Here is a 13,914-nt window from a genome sequence, read left to right on the forward strand (position 1 = left end):
TAAACACCAAGGTTCTGAGAATGTGTGAGTGTGCAAGTATTTTAGATAAGGAGTAAAGGAGAAAACAAAGAGAAACAAAAACACTCAACTCTCACAACAAGCAATCTGATGATGCCTGTGGGCTCTTCTTAGAGACTCATTTCTTGAGTCAGAAAACTGTGAAACTTCCCTTGTAGGCATGAAGGTATCACTCGTTCCCAATGGATATGCGATGGGAAATACATTGGTCCAATGTGTCACTGGAACACAAGGAAGAACACTACCACCTCCTGTATGAGATAATTATTATATTCTTTGGATGCAATGATTAGAGCATTAGACCTGACTGAGTTCAAATCCTTTACACTTACTAGTTGAGTGATCCAGCAGGAAACTTGATGTAGGTTGAGTTCCCAAAGTCACACAGGCTGGGCAGGTATAGAGAATTGATGATCTATATCGCTGGAAGGTTTACCCACATAGATTCTATCACAGATCAATTTGGAATATTGAAGTTAGCAACTATAGGAAGTCAGATCAGTGATCCATTTAATCCATTCATTTTGCCTCGGAATAAGAGCAAGCAATATTTCATGGAAGGGTATGAGCCATGACTATCTCAAAAGATATCCCCTAATATCTCAACATTCTCTTAAAACTCAGTTACAGACTGACTATCCAGAAATTTATCTGAATCTTTCTGAAGTTCACTTAATAAATAGTTTTTTGAAATTTCTAAAATCCTACAGGTAATGAAAAGAGGCCTGTAATTTAATTCCAAGTTCTTTTTATTAAAATCTAGTATTCTTTCAATTATGGCAGTTAGGTGGCACAGTGTATAGAGTACCAAGCCTGAATTCAGGAAGGTTCAACTTTCTGAGTTCAAATCTGGCTTCAGACACTTATTAGATGTGTGACCTGGGCCAGTTATTTCACCCTCTTTTCCTTAGTTTTCTCAACTGTAAAATGAGATGGAGAAGGAAATGGCAAACCAATCCAGTATCCCTACCAACAAATCCCAAATGGGAACACAGAAAGTCAGACAGTACAGAAAAATGACATAATAACAACAAAATATTGTTTATAAATAAAAAACAATTAAAAATAAGAAAAAAATTACTCTATTTTTAGCTTTTGCCACTTCTTGTAATAAAAAAGTTTCCCATTTACCACCTACTATGTAATATTCTGGGTAGCTAGGTGGTAAAGTGGATAGACCATTGGCCCTGGAATCAAGAGTTCCTGAGTTCAAATCCAGACTCAGACACTTACTAACTGTGTTAGTAACTGTATAAGCAAATCATTAAGCTCTGGTTTGCCTCAGTTTCCTCATCAGTAAAAGGAACTGCAGAAGGAAATGGTTAGCCATTCTAATATCTCTGCACCTTATTGGGGGGCTAGCCAAAGATGAACACTTTCTTCCTCACATCTAGTGTTTCTAAGGTCTGTTAAATAAGTCTTTGCTTTTTTTTTGGTTCATTTCCTGCACGATTTTAGGATCATCTCCCTCAGCTCCTTTTCTAGTCTCTCCCCAAATAAAAGACCCTCCATCCTCTTGATCATTTTATTCTTCTCTGAAAATGTTCATGTCTCATAATGTCTCTTGAGTTTCTTCAGCTTCTGGAAGTTGAAATGTGTTTCTGAACTTATTGATCTAAAGAAAAAGAGCAAAAACTCAGCTAGAACCTTGTTCAAAATGGGGCTTAGGTGAAGTAGGCCAGCATTCTGAGTATTGCACCATTTACCAGGCTGTTATAGAAACTCCTTAAATAAAGTGGTTTTTACTGTTCTCATGGAGAATAAGGACACAATGTGATGGGGGAAAGGGTATAAAGACAAATTTACTGAGAATTCCAAAGGATTTCATATAGCTTTGACCCATTAAAAATAAACTTTCCCATGAAAAAAGAGAATTTTGGAATTGTGGCCTATACATAACTGGAATTAGAATTAGGAAATCTGGGTCCTGGTCCTGGTATCAATTAAACTTATTGGCTATGTCATAGAATCATAGATTTCGAGCTGAAATGGGGCTTAGAAGTCATCTGGTTCAGCCTCCTCAATATATAGGTACTAAAACCAAGGATCTGAGAACTTTAAGTAACCTTTCTGACAGGGTGATATAGATGACAAAGACTGAATATGGATCAATTTTCTCATAATCCAACGTCAGTATTCTTTTCACTCTTCCATGATGTCTCTCAAGCCATTTCATCAATCTGAATTTTAATGTCTTTATCTGTAAGAATCAAGTTATTAAATACCTACTATATGATGAATGTTAGGGATACAAAGGCAAAATTAAAGTAATCCCTATCCTCAAGTAGCTTCAGTCTAATAGGTAGACAACATTTCCACCACAAAGTAGAAACAAAGCAGTCCTCAGAGGGGAACATACTATCAGCTCAGGGGACCAGGACAGACCTCAGTAGAAGTTGGCATTTGAGTTGAATCTTAAGGGAAACCAGAGACTTGAAGTTGGTGGAATTGAGTCTGGAGAATATTCTAGCATGGAGGCCAGCCAGTATGAAGTCTTAGAGTCTAGAAAGAGCATCATTAAGGTCAAGATGGCTCATACGGCTGCACCACAAAGTTCTTGGAGGGAAGGAATGGAGAAGAGGTTTGGAATGGTAGGAAGAGACTAGGTTGTGAAAAGAATAAACAGAGGAGTTTATATTTGATCCCAGAAGTTATAAGGAACCACTGGAGTTGGTTGATTTAGTCAAGCCTTTGCTTAGGAGAATCATATCAATGGTTGTATGAAGGATGGATTGGAGTAGGAAGAGATTTCAGTTAAAGATGACCAATGAGGAGGCTATTATAATAGACCAGGATAGAGTGAGGAGGATCTGAACTAGGGTAGTGAAATTAATTCAGTGAAAAGGACACATAAGAGTGGAAAAGACTAGAGTAGCTAATCACTAATATCTCTTTCAGCTCTAAAATTTTTGATTCTGTTATATAGTAAGCAATCTTTTTTTAAATAATCACAGAATCATAGAATTTATACTTGCATGTTACCTGATAGGTCATTGAGTTCAACCCCCTTATTTAACAGATAAAGATGCTGGGGTCCAAAGAAGTTAAGATATTTTCCATTAAAGACTAACTTATTTTAGGTCAGGAACTAATTTTGCTTTTCTTTTTGTATGTCCTGTATTTAGCACAGTGCTTCACACAAAATAGGTATTTCAAGTAAAGGTTGACTTGCTCAACTTGACTAAAGTCATACAGATAATAAAAAGACAACTGCTGTTTCAATGCATGCTTGGTACATGGTAAGTAGTTAATAAATGCTTCTTAATTTTTTGAAATGTCTAAAATTCTACAGGTAATGAAAAGAGACCTACAATTTAATTCCAAGTCTTTTCATTAAAGTCTAGAATTCTTTCAATGATGGCAGTTGGGTTGCACAGTGTGTAGAATACCAAGTCTGAAATCAGGAAGATTCAACTTTCTGAGTTCAAATCTGGCTTCAGACGCTTACTAGATGTGTGACCCTGGGCCAGTTATTTAACCCTCTTTTCCTTAGTTTTCTCATTTGTAAAATGAGCTGGAGACAGAAATGGCAAACCAATCCACTATCCCTACCAACAAAATCCCAAATGGGATCACAGAAAGTCAGACAGCACAGAAAAATGACAACAACATAATGTTGTTTATAAATAAAATGAATTTAAAAAATAAGAAAAAAATGTTACTCTATTTTTACTACATGATTCAACTTTCTTCTTGCCCTGCCAGCAGCACACAGTCTTTACAGGAACACATTGAAATTTTTCCTGTTGGATCTATGGTAGCCAGTAATTGAAGATAAAAATACAAATGGGAGATTTTTTCCTTGGGGAAGATAGATTTTCTTATGTGGTCCTGACAAATTATCAGTAACTTTCAATTCCTCATTTATCTTCAAAAACCTTATTTATGAAGCATTTCATTCGCTTTGTCTACCTTCATGAAAGTGATGAAGGTTGAATTCTGACAATAGATTGGCAATATCAAAATACACCAAGATCTGTTCTTAAATTTCTCAGGATGTGCTCTCTTCCTTATGAAACAAAAACTTATCTTTTAAAAAATAATGTTATAAATAAATATAAATAAATAAATAAATGATGAATTTATTTTAAAAAATAAATAAATATTTATTTATTATATATATATAATAATATATATATAATAAAAAAATAAAAAAAATAAAAATCACAATCTGCTGTAGAATATTCTCACTTAAGCTCCTTCAAGGGAATAACCAACTCCCAGGGAAGGCATGAAAACTTTGAAGGCATACATGGGGACTCTTTTAGGTCAGGATCCAGTCAGTTAGTGTTAATGCCTTCAAACGGAATTAGAAAATGGAGGCAAAAATCACCCTTCCTCCACAAAAAAAAAACCCACAAACCAATATATTTTCCTTCTCTTTTGCTGTGTAAGATTAAAATTGGGGTGACTAAAGGGGGAAGAAGAAAAAGAAGAAATAACTATCTTCAGGCCCCTCATCCTCTCTTGTCTGAGTTCAGGCTTCGTCATTTATCACTCTAGTCTGTAAAGTGATGCATGGTGGTACAGACCTGCAAATCTCTTCCTAATTAGGAAAGGGTGCTTCTGGCTTCTACCAAACAGGGCACTCATGAATTAAATACTTTTACAGGACTGCAGCTGTAGTCTGACTTCTTTAAAGAAGCCTCATTTCCCAAAATATGATCAACCACCAGAAGAATGTGCATCCTCCCTCTCTATAGTATCTTTCACGTGAAGTGTTCCCCGGCCCTTTTGCAGAAATAGAGTTTTGGAAACGGGCCACCCTGTATAATAAAATTACATCACCAGGCTGGATGAGATGTGTGAATGGAAAACACAGAATTCCTCCATGCAAACAATTCATTTTTATTCATGCTAGAGGGCACATTTCTAAAAGAGAGGCCTTCCTGGGCTGAACCTATGTAAAATCCTTTTTTATGTATGTAGGCATTTTCTTAGGTGCATTAATTCTTTTGGCCATTAATACAGCATCAGGGTCAGAGCGAAACACAGGGAAGGGGCCATTTGCTGATGAGTCCCCTCCCCATGGACTCTTTCTTTAGAATGCAGAGGCCCTGTCTGAAGGATGGGGGTCCTTCACCCCTACCCTGCTGCCCTCCCCAGTCTGAGTCTGGGTACCATTAATGCACTGGAGCGGTAATTTTACTAAATGGTACCTTAGTGGCCCCCTCTTGCAAGAGGAAGTGTGAATACTGTCAAAGCCCTTTCCTCACTAGCAATGGAATCACAGGTCAGAAAACATCTTTAGCAAGCATAAATTATTAGGCTCGCTCTAAAAGAAGGCTGACAGATGAAACAGGAATTTCCATGAGTGAACAATACGGCTTCGATTCAAAGGCTGCTGATTGGGTGTTCAGCCTTCCAGCATAAACAGCTATTCAAATTTTAAACTGTAACCAAGTGAATAAAGAGAAGGAATGCCACGGCCACCTCGGGTTCTTCAGAATGAATTCAACAAGAGAAGTGATATAAATAAAATGTCAACCTCTAGGTTGAGGGTTCCTTCTTCACAAGGGTGCTACACAGTCCGTGAAACAGAGGGCTAGTGTGTTTCAGACTAAAGCCAGGCCTGGAAACGTGGGGAGCCCAGCGCCCCCGCGGACTGTCCCAGGGCCTCACTAAGAGATGCTCACTGAGCACACTGCCCTATTTGCCCCCCACAGTCCTGTCTCCCCAGGCTCCCTACCCTCATCCGTCTTTGCCTTCCCCGTCTCGTCTCCCTGTTTGTGAGATTCTCTCTGCCTTGCCAGGGAGACCCCACGAAGACAAAGGCACTGAAATGTGGTTTTCTATAATAGAATAAGAAATATAAAGCACGCAGCTTAGGAGATCAGTAAGTGGTCCCAGTTTGGACCTTGTGGAAAGGCCATCAAAGAAAAGAAGGTCGTGAAAACGCGATGAAACCCGACAGCGTTGCGATGGGATGCGCGGCCCCACACTCAATGTGTTCCACAAAGTGACAAGGATTCGCCACGAAGCTTCTTTTGATGGACTCAAACGCTGGAGCCTCTAGCATTTCTGGCAAGAATGTGAAGCCTGAAGTTCCATTCACATTAATTTCTTGGAAACGAATCCCTACTTAGAAGTGCCAAAGAGAGATACGATTTTGTGTGTCTCGCAGAAATTAATGACCAGCTATAGACTTCTCATCTAGAGATCATTTTAAATACTTAAACAATGTTAGGCTTTTGAGTACACAAAAGAAAAAAGAAGGTGAACATGCCCATCCCAGGCCGAAACAAGCATCCATGAGGTAGTCTGTCAGAACAGAAGCCAGTGGTTGCACATCCAAGCTTTTGAGGTACATACAAGAGAATAAAAATGTATACATTCCCAATCCAGGCTGAAACAAGTACATAGGAGGGCTGATCTGTTAGAACCAGAAGCCATGGCTTGGTTGCACACATAGAGGACATTATATCTCACTAAGTACCACAGTTATCTCTCAAAGATATACCCATTGTGTGTCCCAATCTCAACTCCTTCCCATTCTAAATTTAGTCCTCGTCCATTCTTTTCCATTAGAAAGGAATATCTGTTGCTACAGAGATATTTGGTGCCAGTGATAACTTCTAAATTAACAAGCAATTTCAGCCTGTGTTTGGGAGGTTCTTTAGTAGACCTGACATCCATCCATTCAGGTATGCTAAAGCCCTCAGAGGCATGGATTATTCTGATGTGACAGTAACTGAGGCAAGAAAAGTACTATTCCTACAGCAAAAACAAGCCAGCTCTCTAAATTCTTCTCTAAATTGGGGTCTAAGATTTGTCACCTAACACATTTGTTCTACACAATAGTTGTGCAAAATATACTGAATGCTCAGAAGCAATTGATGTGTAGCCTACTTTGTGATTGCATTGCCTCAAATTCCTAAATTTAATTATCTCTGTTTTGGAGCTGACCCAGAGGGACAGTATCTTGAATGGCTAGAACATTAGATATAACAGAGGACTTGGGTTTAAATTCTATTCTACCACTACCTGTGTGACATTGGGGAAGTCATTTAACCTTTTAGAACCTTGGTTTTCATATCAGTAAAATCAGAAAATTCAGAGGATCCTAGATCTAGAGCTTAAAGGGACCTCCAAAGCCATTTTATTACTTAAAACAAACTGCTTAATCTAAAACAAATCACTTAATCTCTCTAGGTTTCAGTTTCCTTGACTACAAAATAAAGGAGTTGGGGGAGATGGTCTGAGATCCTTTCCACTCTAAGGCTGTGATCCCATGATCTCCCAAAGTTGCAATTTGCTAACCAATTGTTCTCTGTGTAATCCTCTCTACTAGGTCTGCAGAGCCTTTGAGGGAAGTTCAAGAGGCTTTTAAGGATGATGTCTGTGCTTCTTAACATCACCTCAGAGATGGGGAGCCCTGTCCCATGCATCTCTGTCTTTCCATAGCAACCCAATATGGTTCTCCTATCTAGGAATTTATTTTAAATTACATGGATTTTCTCAAAATTTACAACCTTTTGGAGGGTAGGGTGGGAGAGGGGAAATGTCTTCAATGAGTTTCCTACATTTAGTGTAATGTAATAGTTCTTTCCATTTGTTCTAAACTCACCTTTTTCAAGTTTCCAAGCCATGTGAAACTGATTGAATGTTTGTGTTCTCCCCATCAATATCATTCATGATTCTGTAGTCTTCTTCCTAGACTAAAAAGGCTCGAATTTCTTGTTCTGCCCTCACATAATAACAACCTCTGTTCTTTTCACATTTTAAATTGGTTTTGTTAAGACAAATAATTTTTCATTTAGATGTTCAATACCAAGGGCATTGGAAGGCTTTTTTCCCCAACTTTTATCTTCCTCCATGAATTTTCTTAACTCAATTGGATCTCTAACTTCTCTTGATACCCTTGATTTCTCCTTGAATCTCCTTGTTTTCTCTCAGTCAACAACATCTATTAAGCATTCTTGCCTATAGTATGTGACTTTCTCTTCCCTGTCAGATTACTTTCTCCTTAGAGGTCTTTATCTCCTTTCCCCCTTACAATTCTTTTCTCTCATCTCCTGGTAAAGGTTTTTTTTTTCTTTTTCCTCCTCTTCTTCTTCCTCCCACAGTTTCTTTAACACAGTAATGAATATCCATCAGTGAAGCTTTGTTAACTTCTTCCATACTTAAACCTACTCCTCACCCCTGCCACAACTCCACATTCCCTGAAGTAAATTGGATTACTCACTGCATCCAATTGTCATTGACAGACACTTAAGTTCATCTCCCCTCAAGCCAATTTTAGTCTATGATACTGAATTCTAACTTTTAGGGTTCTATTTTATGAAGAATCTATTTCAGGGTGTCAATAATAATAGTGAGGATGAGGAGGAGTTCTACTCTCAGCACTTTCAGTCAAAATTCAAATGTTTCATAAACATATTCTTAACCTCCTGGTGAGCCGGGTGGGAATAATATTATCCCCATTTTGCATACAAAGATACTGAGGCTGTGCAGCACAGATTTCCCCAGTGGCTAAATTGAGGAGGAATAAAATGCTCAACTTCCACTTATCTGATAGGTCATAGAGTTTCTAAGCTGATTTGAAACTCACAAAAATGCAGTCAAGCCATTTCGGTTGGCAGCTTACCTTTGTCTCCCAGAAATAACTCCAGTCAATGTTTATTCAGGGAAGCCTGAGATAGCTCAAATAAGTACATATGTCATGCTACTCTGACGAAGACATGTCAAATGACTGGGAATGAAGGGAAATCTCTGAAGAACATGACCAGGAGAGGTTATTAATATGGAGGTTATTCATTCAGATATAAAATTGAAATGGAAACCCTTGACTTGATTCAACCTGAAGCTTAAGAGTCCCAGGAGATCCTTCCAGGACCTGAAATAGTTTTCCCAGAGTCCCTAGAGCTAATTGAACTTCCACTTCTCTTTCTCTCCCTGCCCTCACACAAAGCAGAGCCCAAACTGGGAAATAATGGCCAAGGGAAGTGTAAGGGAGAAATATCACTCTCATGGTATTCCTGCCTTTAGGTAAGAAAATGAGAAATACAAAAGAACTTGAAGCAGAACCTCCTGACACATTAAATTGTTGCTGTTGTGTTGTGATTGTGATTATTCAGTCATGTCCAATTCTTTGTGACCCCATTTGGGGTTTTCTTGGCAAAGATACTGAAGTGGTTTGCCATTGCCATCTCCTGCTCATTTTACAGATGAGGAAACTGAGGCAAGCAGAAATAAATGGCATGCCCAGGGTCATAGAGCTGGTAAGTGTCTGGGGCCATATTTGAACTTAGGTGTTCCTGACTAGATCTGGCACTCTATCTACTGCATAAACTAGCAGAAGAATAAAGGTAAAAGGTGAAATGCAGTAAAAACATATGAATATGAAGTGTTTGAGGTGATTGAGGTTGTCGGAAGTCATCAAAATTATCATATATTAGAATGTCAGTCCTGGTCTCAGAGGCTGATTCTTTATTTTTCAATATTTAATATGCAGGTAGAGTTTTTTTTTTTAATAGATCCACTAAAACCCAATTGTCCAGTTAACTTCAGTTTAATCAACCAATGTCCTTTAGTGCAAATAAGGGGACTTTTCTCTTGGACCAGTTGGTTCTCACCTTATAAGACAGATGATCCAATTCTATCACAATTTTCTCTCCTTCCAGACTCCTGTTTGTGTCGTCTGATTTGCTTATGACTCCTGCTGATTGACAGACAGTCCACAGCAGTGGGTCATCATTCTTGAAACTATCTCATTTTTTTTTCTTTCTGTGCATCTCCCTTTTGGAGAATCCAGTGAGGACCCTGGTGTCATTATATTAGCTTATTTAAAAAGGACATTACCCTACTTCCTGACTTTATTTATTTCCCTGCTTTGGAAACCTTAACCCCAAGCATCTCTGCCAGGAATCAAAGGGAGAATTTAAGGGGCCATCCTCCCATCCTCCCATACATAACACCCATTCCCTGTGAAGTAGAGAAGGCATTCCACCCCAAACCCACAGTCCAGGTCTTCCGTTTGTCCAAACAGTTTGAGAATTTGGATAGCCTGGAGGAGGTGTCCCTAGGGCACGTCCTGGGATCATGCTTGGGCCTGATCAACTTGAATCCCATATATGAGATTATGAATCGGTGTGATTTTTGTGAATTAGTTCCCATGTTTTCCCCAAGAATTCCTCCTGACAGCTAACTATATTTCAGAGACCCCATAACCCCTTGATAATTAGATTTTGAAAAATCTCTCTCCATTTTTAAAGCCTGCTTGCCTTTCCTTCTTACTTTTCAGCTAGGGTTTCTTTTTCCTAACTGTATCTTCAGATCTTTTCCAAAACCATGAAGTATTTGGCAGACTGTGTTTGGTTAGCAGCGCCAGAAAGTATGACTTAAGTGCTTAATGCACCTATGATATAGAGATAGCTGCTTAGTTCCTTCCCTCAGAGTTTAGAATCCTCAGGGAGAGACAATTTATTTTTCTTCAAAAGTTGGAATTCTTAACCTGGGATCCAAGGACCTTGGAGGTCCATGGATAGATTTTAGTGAATCTTCCAGATGTGTGCTGGGAAATGTGTAACGATCTCTTCCTGGTTGGGGGAAAAAAACCCTCACCAAACACTTTTAAGTTGTATCTGTATTATTTATACATTCTTAAATCTAGATAATTACCAAAACAATAAGCCAAACCTGATTTTCACTATTTCTGGACTTCCAGGTTATCAATGCTCACACTGAAAATTTAACAATTGACTCTCAAGAAAGTTTGAGCAGGCTCTAGCACCCTCTGATAGCCTGTGAAATAAATCAGACTAAAAATTACATCAATATTTTCACTTGCTTCTAGGAAAAATTTAACATTTCCTTCAATTATTTAAAAACCATATTCTCAGAAGGGGTTCATAAATTTCATCAAAGGGGCCCATGACATATTCATAAAAATGTTAGGAGCCAGGGCAGCTGGTGATCCAGTGGATAAGAAAGCCAGGTGTAGAAATAGGTTGTCTTGGATTCAAATCTAGTCTTAGATACTTCCTAGCCCCTCTTGCCTAGCCTTTATCACTTTTCTGCCTTGCAAGAGAGAAGGTAAGGATTTAAAAAAAAGTTGGGAACCTTTAGAACCTTGGTGTAGACATAGGCGCAGAAGTTATAAAAGTAATAGAAGAGGAAGATATTAAACAGAGACCTGAATGGAAATATAATATACACATCAGATACAGGTCAAGTGTAAAAAAAAAAAATATATATATATATATATATATATATATATATATATATATATATATATATATATATATATTAGGGGCAAGAAATCAGAAAAGGTATTTATTTCCAGGGGCTAGGAGATGAACAGAGCAAACAATGGTCTTGAGCTCTGTGTCCAAATTGGGTGAGGAGAGAAAATTCTCTGCTCCTTTTTCATCCATCCAGAAAAGGAGTGTGGAAGAGGACTGCAAAGAGATAGAGAGGAGTTTTATATACAAGATATTACTGAAGAGAAATGAGGTGATAATGGAAAAAACACACTAAGAGGACGCTGATATTTTTAGATCAATAAACTTTTTAAAAGTACCCAATATGAGCCAGTGACTGCTAAACTTTAGAGAGATAAAGAAATTCAAAAATTGTCCAGGTTCTCAAGAAACTCATAATCTAATGGAGAAGACAACATGAGAACACATATATGTGTGTATATATGTTCTTATGCAAATTCAATAATGTATACACATGTAAACACAATAAATTGGAGATAATTAGTCAACAGAGGGAACATACTAGCATCAAGGGAATCCTGGTGATAGGGAGCCACAGTATAAAGTGGAAAAGTCAGTGGTAGTTTTGCCAAAATTTCTCTTATCCTTTTTTCTACCTCAGTTTTTTGGTGCCATAAGGAATAAATCTAATTCCTTTTTAATGCAATAGCTCTTAGAATGTAAGTACCTAGGTGGCTCAGTGGATTGAGAGCCAGGTCTCCAGAAAGGGGGTCCTAGGTTCAAATTTGGACTTAGACACTTCCTAACTCGCTTAATCCTCATTGCCTAGCACTTACCACTCTTCTGCCTTGGAACTAATACATAATATTGATTCTAAGATGAAAGGGAAGGGTTTAAAAGGGGGGGGGAGACAAAGACAGAGACAAAGAGAGGGCCAGGAACAATATACCTTTTGTATTTGTTTTCCATGATTATTACTGAATATAGTGTTTGGTGTACAGTAAGTACTTAAATGTTTTTGATCCATCAATTCATTCTTCTCTAGATTTCATACCTTCAACTTCCATACTACAATATCAGCTTTGGGTAGTCTGGGTGTCAGTTTCCTCATCACTATTCTATGGATTCTCCAATTTTTGAAAGTCTCTCCTAAAATATACTATCAAGAATTGAAGAAAGAGACAGCTGTGTGGCTCAATAGATAGGGAACCAGGTCCAGAGAGGGGAAATCCTGGGTTCAAATCTGACTTCATATGTTTTAGACATATGCCCCTTGACTAGTCATTTAACCCAAAATGCCTATTCCTTACCTTGGAACCAATACCTAATATCTATTCTAAGACAGAACATAAGGGCTTAAAAAAAAAAAAGAGGGAGGTGGATTCAAGATGGCAGAGAAAGCACATGGACCCATCTGATCTCTACCAGATTAAAAAAAAATTATGATACAATGCCTCAGAATGAATCCTGGAAAGCATAACTCAGAAAAAGATAGCATGAAGTAATTTTCAGCCCAAAACAACTTAGAAGACCAGCACGAGGGATTTATTACATCAGGGTGGAGGAAGAGTACAAAGCAGTGCACTAGGACAGACCCCATTGTAGTAATTGGCCCTGGACCCAGAAGAAGCAGCAGCAAAGGCTTCTAGAGCTTTTAGCCACAAATTGATGGGGCTGGGTGTTGAACTACAGTTCAGAAGAAGATTATAGGAATCTCTTTGCTGGTCTTCTGTCCAAGACTCTTGTTGCATTACCACTAGAAAGAACCAAAGAGCAGTCCTGGAGTTAGATTTCAGAGTGAGGAAGAATACTAGCACACACCAGCTCTTGAAGCTATAGGGGGGCAGCAGACCCTGGTCACAATTCAAAAGAGGAAAAGATTACTTGTGGTTGCTCCCAGACTGGAACACAGACCAAGAGAGTATTAAATACACTTCTCCTTAAATCATAACACTTTGGAAGAACTGAAAGCAGACAGATTGTCAGAGGAAGCTCTAAAGGCAGCTGCACAAAGAACCTGAAACTTGGAACAGTATTCCTTTCACTACAGTTACAGAGTCACTTGAACAGTTTTTTTTTTAATTAAAAGAAAAGAAAAAAGCTAAAAAATGAACAAACAGCAAAAAAAGAAACTCAACATGGAAAGTTATTTTGGTGACAGGGAAGACCAAAACATGCACTCAGAAGACAACAAAGTCAATAACTGATTTATCCAAAACCAACAAGAAAAATATGATTTGCTCTTAAGTACAAAAAGAATTAATGAAAGCTCAAAAAGGATTTTAAAAAATCAAATAAGAAAGGTAGAAGAAAAATTGGGGAAAGAAATGAGAATGATACAGAAAAGTTGTGGGGAAAGAGTCAACAATTTGGTAAAGTAGAAACAAAAAAATACTGAAGAAATTAATACCTTAAAAAAACAGAATAGGCTACTTGGTAAAAGAGACAAAAAAATCTAATGAAGAAATGAAGATAACTTCTTAAAAAAAACAGTTGACCATATAGAAAAAAAAATATTCAAAAATGTACTGAAGAGAACTTCTTAAAAGGCATAATTGGCCATTTGGAAAAAAAAGGTACAAAAATTCAATGAGGAAAAGAATTTCCTTTACATAGTAGAAATGGCCAAATGGAAAAGTTGGTACAAAAGCTCAAACGGAAGCTAATGAATCCATGAAACTTCAAGAAATAATCAAGCCAGAAGAATGGGAAAAAAAATAAAGAAAAATGTAAA

The sequence above is a fragment of the Monodelphis domestica genome, chromosome 3 (assembly GCF_027887165.1).
Source record: "Monodelphis domestica isolate mMonDom1 chromosome 3, mMonDom1.pri, whole genome shotgun sequence".
Lineage (NCBI taxonomy): Eukaryota > Metazoa > Chordata > Mammalia > Didelphimorphia > Didelphidae > Monodelphis > Monodelphis domestica.